This window comes from Anser anser, assembly GCF_964211835.1.
Source record: "Anser anser genome assembly, chromosome: 8".
NCBI classification, from domain to species: domain Eukaryota; kingdom Metazoa; phylum Chordata; class Aves; order Anseriformes; family Anatidae; genus Anser; species Anser anser.
This window is the reverse complement of record NC_139728.1, coordinates 20,137,973-20,159,924: the sequence shown is the minus strand read 5'-3', so window position 1 is coordinate 20,159,924 and position 21,952 is coordinate 20,137,973. Positions and strand designations below refer to the sequence as shown.

The 21,952-nt window shown below is 41.7% G+C and overlaps 1 protein-coding gene across 5 annotated transcripts in view; it reads right to left on the bottom strand.

The window, feature by feature from the left end:
• ZZZ3 (zinc finger ZZ-type containing 3) overlaps positions 1-21,053 on the bottom strand; it is a 60,304-nt gene extending 39,251 nt beyond the window's left edge. For 4 of the 5 annotated variants that reach the window (XR_014587469.1, XM_083846462.1, XM_083846465.1 and 1 more), the window contains exon 1: positions 20,897-21,053. The gene's annotated coding sequence lies outside the window, so the exon portion shown is untranslated. Of the gene's footprint in view, positions 1-20,385; positions 20,514-20,896 lie in introns of those variants that run through there. The other variant, XM_083846463.1, reaches the window with a different exon arrangement.
• Positions 21,054-21,952: the final 899 nt, after the last annotated feature.

Below are 21,952 nucleotides of genomic sequence, written 5' to 3'. Positions count from 1 at the left end.
TTACAGGAATATTTGTGCAAGAAAAAAAAACTTCTTTGAATGGAAGAGCATCTGCACAGACCTCAGATTATCAGGACTTAGGTTTATCTTCACATACAAAGCATATCACCTCCTAGCAAAGTGGCATTACTAAATTAAGGATGAATTCCATTTAACAAATTATATTCACCAGTCTATCACGATCAAGTATGCCAGCATCCCTTCCCACACATAACTACATTAGCAAGAATTTAGTTTTCTGAGGAAGGCACTATGGTTTTCTGATTTCACATTACATCAAACACAAGCAATGCTTTCAAACTATAGAAACAATCTGCACCAAAGATAATACGCAAGTTACTTAAAGCTATAATGAAAGCCTAAAGGCAATAAGAGCAAAAGTAAGTGTTACAAGGCCCCACAGCCTGGAACTATTCTCAGATTTCAGCTATCTCTGACACAGTAAAATTACACTACATATGGTCAAATACAGTTTGTCAGAATAGGAGTTATACTACTTATATTTATCTCATCAGGACAACAAGATGAAAAAAAGAAAGAAATAAAAAAATAGAATGGTAAAAAAACTTATCAACACATTTTTTGTTTGTTTTTATACAGTCATACTACTTAAAACTGGCAGGGATATGCTTTACCAAAAACCCACTAAACTGGAGACAAACCGGAATGGATAGTTTAATATGCTCATTTTCTTCCTTAAAATAGAAAGATTCACAAGGCCAGACAAACCTATTCTTAGACAAGACAAAAAAAAAGGTCTTTAGAAAGAATCTTACAAAAAAGCTGATTCTAGTTCTTCTGAGGGAAAAAAAAAAAAAACAACCCTATATTGAAGAAGAATAACCTGAATCTGGTATTTAAATAACCGAATGTGTGAAAATAAACATAAGCTTATCCTCTTCCATCATATAAGCTTCTTTGCACTGTTTCACATTGACCCTTCTTTCTTTAAACCCGTAAAATAAAGAGAAATGTCAAAACAGTAACTTAGAGGAGAATGACTAGCAGTGCCCATCTGTCCCTCTGTAACCCTTCCAGTCAGCAGGAGGTTATCAAAAGGCTGCTACCCACATTAGGGAATTTAATGGGAGAATAGTTATGATAGAGGCATAACCCCTTTCCTAGGCAAATTCTAACAATAGGCTGCCAATTTATATAAAAGCAAGTATAAATTATGCAAGCGTACCTATGCAACAGAACTCTAGAAAAAGAAAGCACTCTATCAGATTTCTTTTCCTTACAGACAAGACCTAAACTGCTTTCAGTTTCTTGTATCTTGGCCAAATTGGATTTTGAGCTGAAATCGTATACTGAGGCATCTGCCTTGTACTGCTACTCCCACCCTGCTGCCTTTCCCCTCAATTTTCAGTCAAAATAATTAGTCGTTTCTGTGCACAAATATGGAATTAAAAAAAAACACACCACCACAATCCAATCCTCTTACTGGCTAGAACAGCTGACGTTTTTTTCAAGGAGTTTGTCTTACCCTCCATGCTTGGTAGAACTGTGATGAAGGCAGGCTAAGGGGAATGCTAAGCACGAACAGATGGGAAAGGAGAGCACTTAGATTAACAAAGCGAGTGGGTATTGACTGGGAAGAGAGAGAGACTGGAAATCACGAAGAATTAGTAGAAAACAGTGGGCTTACAACTGCAAGAGGGAAACTAGGACTGGGAATAACTGGAGGAAGCAGGCAGACCTTGCACAATCTGGGATCTTACCAAGTCACAACCAACCCCCAGCCGTCACCCCAGCACATCACACCAAGGATTTGCAACAAGTATTTGTGATAATAGTCAATAGAAATATTTGTGCAACTGTACTATGAAATGGATCTGCAAGCATGTCTAATATGAAAATATCAACTGCTCTTTGTATCTTTTCAGATAGGTCTCAGTGGACCAAATTAAAAGGCCAGCATGCTGCAGCACAAGCGTGAGCGAGTTCACATGGCAGGAACGAAAGGTGAAGATGTGAACTTTGTAAGCAGTACCAAACAAAGCCCTAAAAACAATAAAATAGATTCCACACTTTGATGCATGTCCTAGCACTGCTTCCTCTTAATGTACTGGAAAAATCTACAAGAGGTTTAATTAAATTACTATGAAGCCATTTAATACAAATTGCATTTAGCATAAGGCAAGTAGCCTTAACTCAACACCCCTCCTTTTATTGACTGACCAGTAAGGTCAGTAACTGTTGGCTGATACAATGCACTTCTCCAGAAAATAAAAAACAGAGTTGGCAAATGACTTCCATGTGCCACTTCAGAAAGTCATGCGTAACCTCATTTACTGCCCAGCACTCTGCCCTTCTTGCCTCCTCTGCCTATTCACCCCCCTGTACCATGGGGCTGGGGCTGGATGAGCTTTAAGGTCCCCTCCAACCTGAGCCATTCTGTGATCAGCCCAGTGAAACACTCACTGCTTCTCAGGTGAAACTATTCAGCCGCTAAATAGCTTTGCTGTTACCCAAAGAACATCTCCTGTGCAGGATTACCAAAACATCTAATATCTTTCAGATACATTAAACACATTTTTGAAAAAGTTCATTATAAAATTAATAACAGCAACTGGATTGCAGTAACCATTTATCAAAATGCTATTGTAATAGAATAGACTGCAATTGTATTTAATTTCTTAACCACATAATTATACACCAATAAAGTGAATAGGTAAAATGTGTCATGTTTCCCAATTAAGTTATTATTACAATATGCAAAAAATACCAAGCACAAAAAGACAGACTTTTTTCCAAAAGGTAGGCTGCTATTGCCAGAGGTCATCAAATAGTTAATAGCCCTGCTAATAGCTTACCTATGAAAAGGAAGTTGATGAAGAAAAACAGTGCTGCCTGACTTTCTAAAAAGCCCAAAGATAAGTTGTAACACCACTGCTCCTGTTTGCAGAACACAACACCAGAACAGCTACTCTGATTTACTTGCAAAACAATCGCAACCGTGTTACCTTTCGAAGTACACTGCAATGCTTGGATTGTATGAAATACTGTGTATTTTTATCCCACATGACTTTCAACCAAGGGCATGCATTTGAAATACACCAGTTAATGTACTTTTTATAGGAAAATTACAGCATCAGCTACATAAGCCTCAGAAAGCTACCATAATGACAAACCATGATGTACGAGATGGAGCAGTATTATGTACACAACCAGGTATTCTCCATGCACTGCACTTGGAAGTGCCACTGCAACAGGTATTAAGGCAAGTATCACACCAGAAAATTTAGAAAAACGGGAGCATGAGGTACGCATCGCTTTCTGTAAGGTATTTTTAGTATTATATCAGAACTTAAATGCTTTTCTTCTCTGTTTTTTTAATCAAAATTTAAAATGTTCCCCTCTGTACCCAAAGAAGAAAAAGGATTTGTTTCCAATTATCTCCATTCAAGTAGCACATTTTAACCACTCAGTTTCCATCTGATAATACCTGTGACTCAGTCTATGAGATAAACCTGTTATTCTATAAGCAGAGCAACAAAACTGTTATCCTATGGACTGACTCCTAGTCATCCTAAATGACAGTTCTGCCACATATCCCACCTTGCCTCCAACATTTTGAAAAACTTCAAGTTCCTCTCTCTGGCTGTCTCCAAAACTCAAGGACCAATTCCACTCTACCCATGCAGCACGTATACTGCTATCAAACCATACAGAGCAAGTAATTGCTGGGGTCAGACCGCAATCTCTCATAAAAAGCAGACTCCAGCTTTCAGGAAAGCTGCAAACTCTTTACACTTCCAAGATCTCCACCCCCTGCTAAACGTAGCATAACTGGCCAAGAGGTTCTAATGGTGCTCAGTGTTGGTAGCGTCAAAGAAAGCGATGCCTTCTTCTCTAAGCTAAGGGGTTGATCAAATTATGGCTCTAAATGCTTCAAAACATTCTAGACAGACTTAGGGAGGGAAAAGTAGCAGAAGAACTATCCTGGCATCTCCGAATAAAAGAAATAGTCAGAACCATGCTGTGCCTTCTGAGCAGAGGCACCTTCATGATCCCGGAATTACAGGCCTTGCCACGTGAGCTGATAGTGCAGGTGTACTTGTAGCACCACTCTGGGTAACCACCTGAAGTGTTCTCACATGCTGGGGCTCTGGAAAGTAATGGGCTAGCGTTTAAAACAAACTGCTTTAACCTGGAATTTAAATACTGTAGTAGCCTGCTATCAGGAGTGACTTGCCTCGTGTTGCACTCTGGCAGTTATTTTTAAGGATTCTTAGCTCTTTTAAATGCTCATTCAGCTGTGTTATGACTGACTTCAATATATTGGGTCCTGCCAGTGCCTAAAGGGGGCTCACAAGAAAGCTGGAGAGGGACTTTTTACAAATGGTCTAACACATACCGCAACTGCTGGCTGCACTTAGCCACGTATGATAGCTTTGCCTTTGCAGATGGTCTTTTCAAAGCAGCTTTGGGCCAGTTCTGTTCTCGGTGAGCTGCACATCAGCATCAGCCCCACTGAGAACAAGCCGGTCTCACCTCAGTAGCCCCAGTACTGGAAGGCAGACAGATAATTTCTCCCAGTGCCTGAGCATCCCAATGGAACAACAGACATCAGCACTTGTAAACGACGTCTTACAACTTATTCTTAGATGCTTTCCAAATTCTGCTTTGCAACCGACTCTTAGCTCGTTAAGCTGACAGGTTTCATAACTCACTCTTATCTGACATGCTCATTCTTTGCCTGGGTCTGCACTTAAGTATTCTGAATAAGCCGACCATTGTGCGTATTTCAGGCTGCATGGATTCCTGAAGTGTCAGCTGACAACTACTGAAGGTGTTTTAAGTGCAGTGGTAACTGCATTTTTTTTAAAGCTCTTACAGTGACCAGTCCCTTTATATTTGAACATTGTTCTTTACCTGGTCACAGAAAAAACAACTTTCAGTATGAACATCACTGCATATCTTCTCTTAATTCAGAACTGGCCTCGATTAAAACAACAACAACAACAGAAGTATTTTAATAGTGGTCCTCGTTCAACTAGTACATTACTTTGCGTAGCTGCTTCTGTCTATATCCAGCAACTTCCAGACAGCATAGCAAGCCAGAATTTCCTTGATTTAATAGTACAATGGGAGCCTATTTTCCTTTTTTACTCTACTATATATTCTAGTATATTCTCCAATAGACCTATGATTGCATCATGTGTAACTTTGTTTTGCTTGACTACAATTTTGCTTTCTTCTCTTGCTCTGCTCAGAGTAGTATTTGTATTGGTAGGCCAGTACATGCACTGATGAATAACTCGCTGTTTTTAATTTCCTGGGTTTTCTGTGTTCTGCCTTGCCTGTGCTCATACTATTCATTGAAAATACATAAAAAGTTTGTTTAGCCTGCATTTACATTTAAAATCTCAGCCTTTTAGTTCTTGCATTCTCAATATGAACATTTTCTGTTTTGGCATGAAATGTAATTATCATCTTGGGGAAAGAAAAAAAAAGACTATTTTTATTTCTCTCTACTATAACTACAGGTCTTTGCTTTTCTTGCGACCACTGACAAACTGTCTTCAGGCTTGCTCCACTTGTGTTTTTCATCTAGATGCAGGTTTACTCATTGGTTTTGCAATTTCTACTGTCCTCAGCACAAGACAGACCATTCCGACTCATACTTTTTTAATGTTTAAAAGTCAGATATCAGGTATCAGTTATCATGAAAGACTCAGCCAGAAGAGTAACTTTTCACACAATACAACCATATATCAAATGTGTTTTTTTTTCCAGGTAGCTTATTAAATTGCTCAATAGATATATTTTATAGATTAAAAATGTGTTTCTAAGCCTTTCTAAGATTTTATACTGTTCCTCTAAACCCACCATTAACCTGTCAACACACTGCTGAAATACAATTACAATTTACCCTCTGAATGCTCTTCTTTTTGTTTCCTTTACTCAACTTTGTGATATAAGGAATACCCAGGTATTCTGCTTTGACTCTTATTGTTCTCCAGGGTTGTTTTGTTTTGCAATACCCAGTTTATTATTTCCTGCACCTGCATGAGGCAATTTACTTTCAAAATTATGCTCACTGCTCAAGCATAAAATGAAAGACTGCCTACGAAGTGCAGAATTCATCCCAATTGTACTACCCCTTCCCTCTTTCTGAATACTTTATCAAGCACTTTCTAAATATATCCCATGCTCCAGATACTGAGAAGCTGCACTACATTTACAGAGCAAGCAACTTACCTATTACTGTCTAAGCATGTGAACATACTTGTCATCTGTGCATATACACATTCAATTCCCTTTTACGTTAATTGATAACCCATTTTCAAAACTTATTCACTGACTTTAAAAGCAAGTCCATTATTTTAAACTTAATGCGAGGAAAGAAGTTTGAAACTAAGTCAGACCAAAGGCCTATCCAGTCAGCACTCTGTCTCACCAACAGCCATAAGCAGATGCCTGGGGAAGAGAGGGAATATACATTTCCAGCTTCCAACTATTTTCAGCTCTTACGTCATGGCTGATTTCTACCTATGTAATAAACTTCAATTGATTTCTCTTCTGTGAATTTTCACTGTTTTCCCTTAAGCTCCCATAAATTTCTAGCATTCAAGCTATCCCACAGATGTGTTTGTAAAAGAGAATGCTAATTTTTCATTTTTACAAATGGGTATCAAGACCCATAACCTGGCAAAAAGGTAAAGATGAAAGGTTAGATATCCAACAGCAACTCCAGTTTTACCTCATTCTCTTTGTTGCTTTCAATTGTACATACCGGAATGACACTTTTGTGTTTTACTTAGAGCTTCCCCACCTGTTCTGCTTTTTGACTTCGCCTATATACAGTTTTCCACAAAAAAAAAAAAAAGAAGATCCATGGTATTATCAATAACAGAAAGCTACTGCATAAATGAGTATGCCATTTCAACTACAACGTCATAGATGTTTCACATGGATACAACTGAGTGTTGGTAACCTCAATGTATGTTTGCAGTTTTATCCACCCTAATAGAACACAAGACCTCAAGGTTTTAAATGACATCTTGTCCTTTCTCATTGTATTTTCCTGAAACTCAATTAACTTTTGACATGTTTGACTTCTGGCCTTTCTCTTAAGATGACAGAACTCATGATAACTGCAATAGTATTTTAGTGCCTTTATACTTCATTAACTTAGTAATTCAATAGTATATTGCAAACAGTGATCACATTTTAATAAGTTAACAGAGAATTTAACCTTTTATATAGTAAATATGTCTGAATAGAGTGCCTATTATTCTTAATATCTATTTCAAAGAAAGAAAGGAGATGCTCATCCTACCATTCCTTGCAATTACCCTGTATCAGCAGGTAAAAGGCCTGAAGAAACATGAAAAGGATATTCAAGATCCAGATTCAGCCACTAGAGAATTTCTCGAAGCACAAGAACAAAAGGAAAAGAGCCTATCTTCAGCATATTTTACCAGACTCAGGCAACAGGAAGGAGCTGTCAGCAGCTGGGTCAAAGAGTGTGAATTATATAGTTTCCATACCTATCCTAAGCAAACAAGAGCAGATTGCCAGAATTCAAATACTGCTGAACAGCTAACCCATCACAGGAATACAAAATCCACACTTGCCATTAAGTTCTTCAAGGTCTCACTCTCCACATGCTTGGGCTTTGCCTCTGCAATACACACTGACACCACACTGAAAAACTAACCAAAAGACTTTAGGTCAAGCTTAGACTAAACAGGAAAATTATTTATGTTGGACTTAATATATTAACTTATACAAATACAAGGTAAAGTGGGATTTTCCCCATTTTTCGCCTACTGAAACATTGTTACATAGATTTAAGTAGTTAAAATGCTTATTCCTTACAAGACTGAAAACCATTTGTTAGCAGCTTTCTGAGTTTGCCAGAGAGAGTTTGGGATCTTTATAGAGTGAATTTGAAAATAATCAACAGCAGTTACAAAGTTCAAAATCGTTTTCATTCACCTCGACAAGAATATTCACAGTTGCATTTATAGAGAAAAGATATGAAGCAGATGACTCGACATTGCTCTTTTTTAACAATAAACTGCTTACGCTTTGCCGGTGATGTCCCAGAAAAACCTTACTGACCCTTTCTAAAGCATTTTTTTTCAAACTATTGTACGAAATTTGAGTGCTGTGTCAAAGCAAGTGCTTTGCTTATTCCTTTCTTTGTACCTCTGAAGAGCTGACATCAAGTATTTAGCAAGGATTAACATGACAAACGTAATTTACAAGCCACCCATAAAACTGCTTCGCTTTATGATTTAGAATATTTTCCAAAAAACCCTGACTGCCAGTTCTTACAGAACATCTAAAATTTTCTCTAAAAGTAGAAATGACTTCAATATGAACAACTGCATTACCTACAGCATAACGTTGTAGCCATAAAAAAAGAAGTACAGTAGGAATGCAGCCCCTAAGAGCAGGATTTGCTGTACCTTCAAGACACAAAGCCCTCATAACTCCATGACATATTCGCTCTCCTATGGCAATAAGCAATTAAACACATACCATGCTCAACAGCTTGAGGAAAAATATGTGAAAATCCCGTATCTTTAAAAATTAGTTTCACTGTAACTGGAAACAGAAAAAGTACTTAAATACAATGATCATGTAGGGCATGGCAGACCTGAGGATATACCTGCTGTATGGCCACAGAATTAACTGGTGTTTTCTTTAGCTTCTCTTCCCTGTATTCTGCACCCAGAAGCTATCCCAAGCCTCTGATTATTCTTGTTGCTCTTTGCTGTGCTGAATCCATCAGAGGGATCAGTGCTGACTACAATATTCAAAGCATGATATCCACAATTCATTCAAACGATTTTTACCACAGAATAGTAATGTTTTGTGTTGTGACCCCCTTCCTAATAACACTCAACACTATTTACTTTTTTTTGACAGCTTGTGAAAATTGAGTTGTTTTTACAAAAGCACCTATATCAGAACACTGAATTTTTTTTGCATATTTTATTCTTATGCATTATTTCCTATTTTTGAAAATGAGATTCTATTTTATCCCCCATTCACTCAGTTTTGCAAGATCATTTTACAACTCTGACTCAAGCCAGCAGTGAAATCAAGTCAGATTTGTATCAGCTCTAGATTATTATCAGTTCTTTTCTGTAATCACTGAAATATTTTTAAAGTATCACCACTCTAGAAGTACTTGATTAAAATTAACAATTCTGACCATCACCTAAGACACCTGATTATTTGTACTGCTCAGAAAAGAGAAGAAAAAAACATTCAATGCCATCCATGAAAATACTGAATGTTCTGTCCAAAGGAATACGTGCATTCCCTCTACAAAATCTGGGTTGAATCCTCCTTTGTACATTTATTTATACGGGAACTGTAGAGAGAGTACATTAAATCACTTCTGCCAGGCTCAGAATAAACCTTGACATTAACATTTCAAAACACTATCTGCAATGAAATTAATGCTCTCCTAGCACACACACTTCCAAACTTTGCCCAGGATGTTTGTAAAACATATTGGCTGCTATGCGTTTCAAGTCAGCTGACTGAAAAAGCCCCCAGGTAAGGCGGTGGCTGCTTCCTCCTCAGAGTTGTGTGCGCATACACTTTGGATTACTCTTACTTGGTTGAGAAAACATTAGAAACACTTTTAATTCACTCATAGTGGAGAGGAAAAGCAACTCAATGTCCATGTATTTAAAAAGACGCTAAAGAAATAAAACTGGAAATCTATCTGGGGGTTCACAGACTAATTCTCGGTATGTTGGGCCAGTGTAGGCACCTGTGCTGAAGGCTGCACATCCATCAACAGTGCATGTTATGATGACTCAATGGCAAACACCTTTTTTAGTGAATGAACCCTCTTTTCAGCATCTGACTTCATTTAAAAAAGGCTTCCACTGTTGTGCCAAGCAGGCAACTCGATGAGGATCTCATCATTTTCTATACTAATTACTGCAACACCTACCCCTGCTCCACTCGTATCCACTCAGATATGTTTCCAAAGGGCATTTCCCTCCTTTGCTGCTATCCAAGTAACCACTTTCCCCATACCTTTCTAACACAGCAAAGAAAACCACACTCATCTATCATCCTGCTCCTTATCAAAAGGCCTGACACGTACTCTGGTGAGCCTTCACTCATTCCCTCTTTTGAGTTTTCAGTGAGACTTCCCAGGTGAGGTTTCATTTTACTGTTAAGTGATATAATCTACAAAAAAGAGGCAATCCCACTCCCATGTAACCCTGACACGCCATCCTCATTTTTCCTATGCATTCATGTTAGTAGTATTCAATCCGATCTCACAATGAGCTGATTTAGAAAACACAACCCCCTACAAAAGAGCCATTATTTTTCGGCTGGTTTAGCTCCCAAAACGGGCATACTGTAATGGTCAAATGAGCACAGGTGCTACCAGAAAGCAGGGGCCAGAACTACGTGCTTTGGTGGCAGATAGCCACTGGGTCGGGTTAGCTGTAACATGAAGCCTTACTCTCAGGCTGTCCCTTATCCCTTAGCCCCTCGTAAGCATAAAAAGCACAGTTACTTTGCTTAGCTTAGAACTCTGATTTTCCACAATGAAGATAAAACCATTTGATAACTGACGCACAGAAAGCAATTTAGCTGCCTTACTGTTTCTGTCCAGCTGTACTGCCCAGCTATAAATCAGGTCATACTGGAATTGTGAGCTGCTTGGGGGAAACGTTCTTCACATCTGCTTCTGCAAAGCTGGGGTCACAGCATCTCTTTTACTTTATTTTCACTCTGCTGTACTGCTGACTTGAATATAAAACTTACACTTTTATTGGAAGTTTAACTGAAACCCAGTTGATGCATGTCTTCGCTGACAGAACCTGAGGCACAAAGAAGGCATCAGAGAAAAAGAAGCAAGACATTCTGGGGTTGTGTTTGTTACTGATTCAACCCCCTGGGCTCTTTTTGACATCTTCTTGTTATGGAAAATACAGTCAGTGAGGGTCAAGAGGAAACAGTTGTCAGACTACACACAAAAGGTAATTGCTGAAGTATAAGAAAAGCAAACTTTTGTTTCAAAGCAGGAGCACGAGCGAACCGGCTAGGGAAGCTGTAAGGGCAGCCCACACGTAGCAAAGGACACATTTAAGGGCAGATACACAGAGACCTTAAATTCTAGCTCATGCCACTTCTGCAAATCAGGCTACTGATACAACAGATAGAACAAGAAGAAATGTCCACGTGACTGTCTGGTACACGTCATATAACAAACTTATAGCGACCCACGAATCAAGCCTGAAAACAGTACCACGAGCATCACACAGTACGCCTTCCCACAGCTCTGTTTCTCATGGACTCTTTGGGATGGTCTCTTTGGGACAATTTATTGGGCCACGTAAACAGAGACTTTCAACAATCTAATTTTTTTTTTTTAAAGACCATTGATCTAACCACAACTACAGCTCATGATGAGTTATCATCCTTGTGTCCTTAGAGCAGGACAATTCCGATCACCAGTTACCTCTCACCTGGAAAATCAATGAGATGACTCACACCGGATAAAACAACAGTAACCTGCCTGCCTTTACCTCCAGATCCCTGCAAAAGATTCCCTCTGGTATTCAGAATTTTGGTAAGAGAAAAAAAAACCTCTCATGTAATATATGAAGTTTCAATAAATCACCTCTGTGCTGTAACCAGGGATATTTTAAGTTAGTATGTGACAGAACTGAAATTCACAAATATTAACAAGAACTGAATTACCTAGACTGTTGGTGTGTTGGGTGTTGTGTTTTTTTTTTTTTTTGGGGGGGGGGCAATGACTGAGGTGGGGTGGGAGGGGGGTAGTCTTTAAAAAAAGAAATCTAGATCTTAACAGCAATAACTCTGTTCCCTTATGCACTTGGAGAATTTGGAAGGTGCCGACAGCAAGCCTGGCTTCTCCATAAAGCAACCCATTCATGCCAATAAAATACAGAGGGTTCTTAAAGGTTTGCAACATTTTCTGTATCAACTATGACTCAGATCTTCAAGCTATGTGTCAAGAACCCCATCAAAATAAGACTCAGCATCAAAAAAAAAGACTTGAATTGAACCATAGAGTAGGAAAAGAAATCTGAAAAGGCTTTACTTTGGTGGGGAGAAGCTTTATCTGAACTCAGACATTAGACAAGAAGTAAATGTTTCTCACTGTCCTTTTCAGCACTGACTTTGAGACAGAGGCAAGCTGGTGAAGAACCTTTTCCATCTAAAGTATCTTTGGAATCCTCTTAACAAAGGATCAGCAGATTCCCAATTACATGATCCAGAGAAATTTGCAGCTGATCTCAGTGAAGAGAAATGAGATAACTACACTCTGTTCTGTCAGAAACCACTTCTTCACAGACGGACTTAAAACTATGCAAGCATATATGAAAAGTAATTGCATTGCTGCAGGCTCTACAATAATACCTTGAATGATGATTTTTCAGCCTTTTTGCAAAGCATGGGATGTAGCAGAATTTCCAAAAAAAAAAAGATCTCATAAAGACCATGATTCTGCTAAAAATAGAAACCCACTTTTTAAAAAATCATGTGCTGCAGCATCTTTGTCTTTTGCCTATCTTTCTAGGGCAAAACAAATTAAAAACTACAAAGCAAGTTGCAGGCTGAAGACTGGAAAGAACTGAGAACTTCTGATTAGCTTCCTTTTTCCTGAAACCTCACTTTTGAGGAAATACCCAGAGAACAGCCCTGGCAGCACAGCAAAGCACAGACACATTGTCAAATCTTTTCAACAAGCAATTTAGATCGAGCAGTTACTATCAAAAGCAATATAACAACATACACCGAAGAACTAAGACTTGCTGCTAGTTATACTCTGACTTTCAGAGACACATACACAGATAAAGTGCAAGTACATGACAAGAAGGTAGTGGGTGGACGAGAAAACATGTACCAATATATTCTAACTTCAGAGAGATTAGCAAAACACAGTTTTAAAAGTTGCCAAAATTTTATACGCTTGGAAACAGAAAAAAAATAAGGAAACAAACTCCATCATCTGTTGTAACATCCATGGGTTCCCATTACAAATCTTTTAGTCAGCCACTGCCCATATATTCCCCCAGACCACCCTGCAGGATCTACTTCTCCAAACTCCAGGTTAAAACAGCATTTTTTTTCCCCCAGACACCTCAGCTGTCAGACAGTTGTTCTCTCTGATGATTCCTTCTCAGTAACAGCTCTCCAGGTGGAGCTTAGGGAATAGGTGCATCTGTCTCTGCCCAAGGCTTAAGCCTTTGTGCCCTTACTGCGAGATACTGTGACCCCTTCACAATACTCTACAAGAAAGCCTCTGTACTGCAGTGATACATGTAAGAAAAATCCCTGGAAGACTTAAGATATTTGAGGAAAGGAACAAATTCCTTTTTTTTTTTTTTTGACATCATTCTAACTTAGGGGACAGTGCTCTATCTTTCTTCCTTTTATCAATTTTTAGAAAAAACAGTTCTGAAATCCCATTTAACTAATGTACAAGAAACCTTTAGCATTAGCTTTCACCGTGTCCTGTTGCACCTGCAGCCGTTTGTAAGCAGGCAGCAGGTCAGCACCTCAAACCAGTGCCGTATCAGTTACCAACACCTTGTTTCTCAATGCTTTAGCAAGCAATTTCCCATCAATTACAACCAACAGAATGACGACACCTTGTTGACCTAAAGTGTACAGAAAGTTTAATCCAAACCATTGGTCAAATAGAAAAATGCAATTAAGTCTAATTGCAATTAGGAAGAAACAGACTGAAAGCATTATCTTATCGCAGTCCTCTACACTCTCTTGAAATGTTAAGAATGTGACAATTTATTTAACCCTTTTTCTAATTACAGAGCATAAACCTATATGACACAGCCTTTCCTTCATTCTTCATTAACCCCAAGGCAGCTCTGACAAAATTTAAAAATCAGAAAAGCTTGAACAAGGTCACATAAACTGCAGGCAGTTGACACTTAATAGAAAAATTTCAGAGTAAATTATTAAACTGAATTTGGTTCAGAACTGTTCTATCAAACTGCATGGCACTTTTAATCCTAAAGAGCTTTAGTAACTTTTCGTAGTCCTCCCACCTTAAACAAAGACTTTCACACCACCTAAAAAAATCTCAAAGGAGAAATGTTGTTTAGAAATAGTATATGTAGCAGAAAGCACGTATTTCTATTCAGCCTCTTCCATACCAGCACTATTACACAGCAATACTGTGATACTGAAGATACTTTATAAGTGATGATTATTGCCCAAAACACATCTCCCAGATGATAGCACTTATCTCTGTTATACAGCGACAAGTTGAAGCTGAATGATTCGCTCTGTTCCAGAGCCTTGGCATGCACCTGATTCCCTGGCTCCTTAGACTTCATCATTTTAACTTTGATTATTTTCAGTGAAGTTTTCTGAAAGACCTTGACTCTAGCTCAGTTTGTTTCTACCGCATCATAAACAAAAACACAAAAGGTAAGTCAAAGATTAAAAAAAAAAAAGAAGGAAGCCTATTTATTTTCCGTATTAGCTTATACAGAAGGCTTAAAGTGCTTTATAAAACAACTCTTTAATGAACTATTTGATGTACTTTCTCAAACTAAACCTTACAGACTGTCACATCACTTAGCTTTTCGCTCCACTACAAAGTCTGGGGTTTTAAGTCTGATTTTTGTTGTTGTCTTAGTCACTGCCAGCAACATCATAAAAATCACAGAAACGCAGAGATCTTACACTGGCAAGTCACCCTACCTCCTGTGGCCAAGGACAGACCAGCTATACCCAAATCACTTCTAAGAGGAGGTTATTTAACCTTTTCTAGAGCACTTTCAGCAATAGATATCCCATTACCTCCCTCAGATATCTAACCCCATTTTTATCTATCCACAGAGCTGGAAAGTTTCCTTCTAGCACAGAAATCTCCTTTTGTGCTATTTAGGACCATTATTTCTTACCCTACCTGGAGAGAAGAGTTTACTACAGTCCCCTCTGTAGCAATCTTTACTGTATTTGAAACCTATCATTATGCCTGCCCACCTCTGCCATAACCTAAACAAGTTCAGTTCTTGCAGTCCTTCCCCAAAGGTCCTAACTGCAACCCTCCTCTAAATGCTCTTCAAGTGGTCCAAATCTGCTCCAAGTACAAAACAAAAACCAGCCAGTACCCAATCTGAGGCCTTACGCCGACCACTGTAGAAGCATTTCCTATCTTACACACAAACCACAATCCTGTTCCTAGGTCCCACTGTGACTCCTGTAAGTTTTTTTTAAAGCTGTCATGACTCATTTGTGCTCATTTTGTGGTACAGCTGCTTATTTGCAGAGCTGCTGCCCAGCCAATTGTTTCTCTTATTTAAGTCTATTGTTGCTACCCAAACATATTATTTCGCGTTTCTCTTTACTGAACTGCAACCCATGTATTTCAGATTATTTGTGCCATTTGCTTGGACCTTTTCATACTCTGGTGCTCGTATTGCCCCCTTGATTTACATATTGCCTGGACAGTGCATATGTGCTCTGTTCTATCATCCAGGTCACAACAGGATTAAATTCAGAAAATACACCTGCTAAATTCCACTCACTGCACTCCTTCAATCTGAAATGTCCTTAGAGCATGTAATTAACAAGCAACTAACCAGCAGAGCAAATCGTCTCTGACAGTATCTAGTTTTGGTGTTTCTGTATTCTTTAGCTGTGAAGAGAAAACCCCTAACTTCAGCACTACTGGACTTATTCTACTAGGTTATCTTTCAAACGCAAATACACAGACAAGGGAGGGAGGCTCTGGCACTCTCCTTCCTCTTTAACATGTTTGGCTGTGGCACAGTAACCCAGTTGCACAGCTCTTCCAATTTTGATTTTGGGCTGTATTCCGATACTACAAAAACACTTCAGCTCACACACACACACTAAATCAACAACAAAAACACTCTGCCTCTAGAAAACTCAGGTCATATATGTGCATATGTACACACCGATACAACAAAAAGGAAAGCAACAACAAAAAGCAGGATAGTACTACTTACGCACCAACAAGCAAACTGTCAAGCGCACACATTTCCTTTCTGATTTTTACATTTTCTAATGAAAATAAGTGTTTTAAAGTTCAAATCACTACATTTTAAGGACAGAATTAGGTATGTCTCATGACAGAGCTGTACAAGACAGACAAAAAAATCCCTCTGCTCTACTACTGACAGGTATTCTCTAAAAGCAACTGTTTACTCTGACCTGTCTTAACAGGAGTTTGTCTGGCACATGTGCATCCCATTAATCAAAGCAAACACTTGTGTCTAAATACAGTATTTAACGGAACTAGTATAAACACCTTTAAAATCTCGGGCAATTATATTTTCTGTCTTGCCAACATTCATGTTCTCTATATCCTATGATGAAGTTTGATAGACCAGAAAAAAATGGAGAGCGGCAAACGGCAATCTAACAGATAAAACATTGCTGAAAGGGGAGTCGAGTGTTTTCAGAAGCAACATGACAGAAAGCTATCCACTTAATGCAAAGCAAAAATATTGAAATTGAGTATCGGGTGAAACTTGCACCAAGGGGTGATGAGCTGCTGCAAGAAGCATCACAAAGAGGAACTTTGTCAGAAGAGGGAATGATCTTGGTGCCCTTCCAAAGGATTCCAGAGGATTGGACTAGCTGATCTTTCTGCCTTTCTACATTTAACTGGACTCACTGTAGCATTAAACATTAAAGTAACTTTTAGGAACAGTCAATGTAACTTAATCTACAAAGCTTTTGGTCCAAAGTTATATAAAAACAACAAACCTCCTATATGACAAATTGTCTAAGTGAAAGTAGTTGAACGCAACCTTGTAACTAATACCCAGATTATAACACAAACTCTAAAAAGGGTCAACTTATGCTACAAAACCAAAGTATTTTACTTTGGTTATGAAACAGCACCTCAGCAGAGACCCTTTTTAAAAGTCTTTTGTTTAAGAACAGCGTCCAAGAAGAAAGAGAACATGCTATTTAATGTTTAGGTCTGCATTTCCTAATGGTATTTTAAGTTACTCAAACCAAAAGAAAGTTTTCACAAAGTTAAAATAAACTCTTACAAACGTTCTTCTACACCACAGGCGGTTTTTGAAGCAGAAGCCATATTTACAATGTTCTTAAAGCCAGAACAATATAGCCATAAGCGTAACGTTTATCAGGAGCAAGTTCTTATAATAAGCAGCTTGTTTTCCAGCAAAGAACACTTAATTTGGAAACTAAGAAAAAAACCTTTCTCACTACAGAAGTGAGAAAGTTTCTCACTTTCTGCAACTTCACTCCCGCCTACAGAGGTGGAAGATTTTTTTCTTGTTCAAGGTTTTTAAGGACAAGTCCTACAAATATCTGTCTGGAATAATCTTAGTATATTTAAACCAACCTGAAAGAAGGGGAACAATAGGTCTTCCGGCACTGTATTTCTGGGATTTATGTAAGTACAGTGTAAATCTGTGGCTATAAGCAAGTGCTGAATCTTGAAATTAAGCTATCCCTTGCAAATCTCTTTTTTTATGAGTGAAGAGACCTGTATCATCAGTTCCCACAAAATGCAAAGACTTCCATTTTTGGGAAAACCAAAACAAAGAGAACATGAATAGATTAGGTGTAAAGACTTGAAAGAGCTTTTCAAATGTGAAAGACTACTTTAAAAAAAATGTAAAAAACAATTGGAAATAGGACAGACTGACTGCCAAGACTTCTATTCCAACTTGATGAGTACTTTTAAAAACTATTTCTTATTTCTCTTAGCCAATATAGTGGCAAAAGAGCAAAGTGAAAGTCTCTCCACCTTGTATCAACCAGACAAGGATCACTGACCAGATGCCAACCCGCTCCCAGCACTGGAAGAACAAGAAACAACATTTTCTTTCAGTCTCCTTGAAATACTGGGAGAGGGAAGTCTTCATTTTGTATGAGGCAGAGAGCAGACTGGAATCTCACATCACAAGTATGCCAGTAACACCAATAAACGTTACAGCAATCATGCTGGTCAGCACTACAATCGACGCCCATAGGACACATTCCCAAATTTTGTGTAAGAGAGATCTAGTTATTTTTGCATATTACAGAATCACACAGAATCGTCAAGGTTGGAAGAGACCTCCAAGATCACCTAGTCCAACCTCTGACCTAACACTAATAAGTCCTCCACTAAACCATATCACTAGGCTCTACATCTAAACGTCTCTTAAAGACCTCCAGGGATGGTGACTCAACCGCTTCCCTGGGCAGCCCATTCCAATGCCTAACAACCCTTTTGGTAAAGTTCTTCCTAACATCCAACCTAAACCTCCCCTGGTGCAACTTTAGCCCATTCCCCCTCATCCTGTCACCAGGCATGCGGGAGAACAGACCAACCCCCACCTCTCTACAGCCTCCTTTAAGGTACCTATAGAGAGCGATGAGGTCGCCCCTGAGCCTCCTCTTCTCGAGGCTAAACAACCCCAGCTCCCTCAGCCGCTCCTCGTAAGACTTGTTCTCCAGACCCCTCACCAGCTTCGTCGCCCTTCTCTGGACTCTCTCGAGCACCTCTATGTCCTTAGATGTGTAATAACACCAAGCTTAAAAATATTATTTACTATTTCTCATTTTCCAGAAATGTTCAATATTATGAGATGAAACATATGATTGAACTTCATCACTAAAGAGCTCAGGAACTAAGCTACCTAATACAGCTTATCTCAGTAACTACACTTAGGACATGCAATGCAAAGACAAATCATTTCAGTTAATGGTGGTACAGCTGATAATTGCAAGAAGTGCCTAAGTTGGACTAAACAACGAAGAGACACACAAACAGTATCTCAATTTAAGGCGGCTAACTGCTGCTCCTTATGGACGCACATGGCTGCACTGTGTAACAGCCCAAAACAAAAAGCATTTACTGTAATTTCAGGACATGTAATGTTTTTACGAAATAAACGCGACAGCGCTATACAAATCCTGCAACCAAAGTTGTTCATGCCCTGAATGACTCGCTAGAAGTCACATGCTGAAGTGAAATCCTAACCAGCCCCTTTCTAAGGCAAGGGAGTTTCATGAGTGGCCTCAAGTGGGTGAAAATTTCACCTGATGGCTTATTTTTTTTAAAACTGGGGCCTGCTAACGCTAACATTTTACTACATACTCTTTAATTTAAAAGAATTGCATTTTTCTCCTCTACACCACTTTTTCTTAAACAAAGTTTTTTCCAGTTTTGTTTAAGTAAATACTAACATAATTAACCTGACAGACAGTATAGTAAGAATAATAAATAAATTAAAAAAAAAAACAACTTGAAAAACTGCAACAGTAACTCATCAGCCTATTTTCTGAGAAGTTATACTTGTTTACAGAAAGAATCACATTTTGCTAACCCCAAACTACAGAGCCTTCTGGATCACCAGTCCTTGTACCAGCTAGAAGGGGGGGAAGTCTAGTAACTGACTGCAGGGTAGAAACATACCCAGAAGGCATGCCCTTGAGGGTTGTACGAGTTATTATACAGTATGAAACACGGCGCACGCTTCGAGCTTTGATCTCTAACTATCTGCACGATATTATTTCAATAATAATGGCAACACCAACGGAAAACATGCAGATACACCTACAAACACCAAAGAGCTATTACGGTGCATTTAATGACTGCAGACCTCTTCCCAAAACACAGCTTGCAAGTTCGAAGCCGAAGAACCCATTATTTATAAGAGTTCTAGGCTCAGTTACGTGGCACGCTAAGCCTGGATTATTAAATGAAGAGTTCCAGTCCCTGACCACAAGTACTGCGGGTGTTCCTGTACTTGGGGAGAGACTGCCGGCCCCATAAGAGCCATATGCTCTCCCTTCGAGATCAGGACCAGGAGACAAAGGGACATCGCCAAGCCGGGACACTTAGAAGAATAACTGCGGTAGCGTCCAAGTGCAGCCGAAACCAGGAACATTTCCCAAGCCCGGGACAACGAGGGGACCCAGCGCGCCAGGAGCTCAGCTCTGCGGTGCCAGGTGGCTCCTGCCGGGCCCCACATCCCCACACCAGCTCAGGCTCATGAGGGCGCAGAGACCCGGGACAGCCGTGCCGAGGTGCGAACCCCCCTCAGGCGGCTCGGGGGCCCTGCCCGGCAGCTCTCAGGGCGAGGCCGGCCCGTAGGGGCCGGGGGCTGCCGGCACAGCGGCGGCCGGGCCGGGCCGGGCCGGTGCCCAGAGGCGGGGAGCGCGGCGGGGCTGCCCGAGGGGCGGCGGGGTAAGGCCGTGCCCGGCGGTGCCGCAGCGGCCGGCGCTGTGAGGGCGCGGCGGGGCGAGGTGAGCTGAGGTGAGGCGGGGCCGCGCCGGGGCCGCTCCCTGAGGAGCCCGAGGCCGCGGCGCTGCCCCGGGGCCGGGCGGCGGGGGCGGGGCGGGGGCTGCGCGCGGGGTGCCCGCCCCCCGGCCCGGTACCATTACCCAGCACGCCCAGCGCTGCGCCGCCATCCCGCAGCCGGCCCGCTCCCGCAGGAACCGCGACACCTCGCGAGATTTCCTTCCTTCACCCCCCCCCCCCCCCCCAACCCCGACTCCTTCTCTACGCAGCCCCGCCCCGCGACCCGGCTCGGCCCCGCGCGCGCACGCGCACAGCCGCGCGCCCGCTCGGCCCCAACATGGCGGCCGCGGCGCCGCGCACGTGTCGCCAGCCCCGCCGTGTGTCAGGGCGGGCGGGAGCGCGCACGGCCGGCCGGGGAGGGGAGGGGAGAGGAGGGGGGCGGAGCTGCCGCGCACGCGCGGGAGGCGCCGCTGCGGGCCAGCTGATTCGAACGGGGCGCGCGAGCCGCCGCCTCCTCCCGCACGCGCTGGTCACGTGGGGGCTTCCCCCCTCTCCTTCCCTCCTCCTCCTCCTCCTCCTCCCCCTCCCCCGGCGGGTCCCGACCCCGTCCCCGCCCGGCTCCCCCCTCCCCCGGGGCCGGGCCCGGGCCCTCACCTGCCGCCCGCTCCCGGCCGCGGCCCCGGCCGCGCTCCGCTCCCTCCCCTCCGCGCTGCCCGCACCCGGCGGCGGCGGCGGCTCCGCACAGCGCCTGCTCCCCTCAGCGCGGCGGCGGCTCCTTCCGCTTCCTTCCCCTCCCCCTCCCGCCGCTGCGCTGCGGCGGGGACCCGCTCCCTGCAGCTCCGCCTGCTGGCTGAGGGCGGAGGCGGCCGGCGCGGCTCGGCTGGGCTCGGCACGGCGCCGCCTGCCCGCCGCCCCCCGGGGCATGCCCAGGGCGGGGGGCGGCCCTGAGGGGGGCTGCGGCCGGGCCAGCCCCGCCCGCGGGGGCGGGGGGCTGAGGGGAGCGCTGAGGAGAAGGAGGGGGATGAAGCGGAGCGGCTCCCCGCGCCCGCCTCCCCAGCCCGCGGGACCGTGACTGGAAATGAAGCAGTGGGGCTATTTTAATGCTTTGGCAGCCGCCTGTTTGCCTCCCAGCCGGCGTGTGGTCGCCAAGTTACCGCCTAACGCAGAGCGCGCTCAGAAAGGGCATTATTTACCTCAGGCTTCCTACAGAGGGAGAGGAACTACCATGCATTTATCGCTATCCTCTCGTTGTTTTTTTTTAATTATTATTTTTTCCCTGATAATTCACAGTTATAATTCACCTGTAAGAGCTTCAGCTAACCAAGAAACAGGGAAGATTCATTTTTTTTCCCGTTTAAATCCTTACGAAATTCAAAACCCTTATTGCATTAAGAACCCTTAGCAACTTTGCAAATTGCGAGAAAATCCTAAAACTAAACCAGTTTTCTGTAACAGGAGACTAGGCACTGAAAAATATTTTCAATTTCTTTTGAAGGCAGTTACTATGGTAGTTAGACTGGCTTGTACTTCTGTGAAGACGGTATCTTTCAGATTTAATAAAATGGTAATTGTCCAAATTACTAGTCTAGTCAGACAGACGTTCGTTCTGCAGTCCTGGAGTCTGCATAAAAACCTCAGTAGCTTTTCCACTTTCCCAAGCAGTTTTCACTTTTCCCTGCTTCTTGCTGACTTGGAACTCTTCTCCTGCCA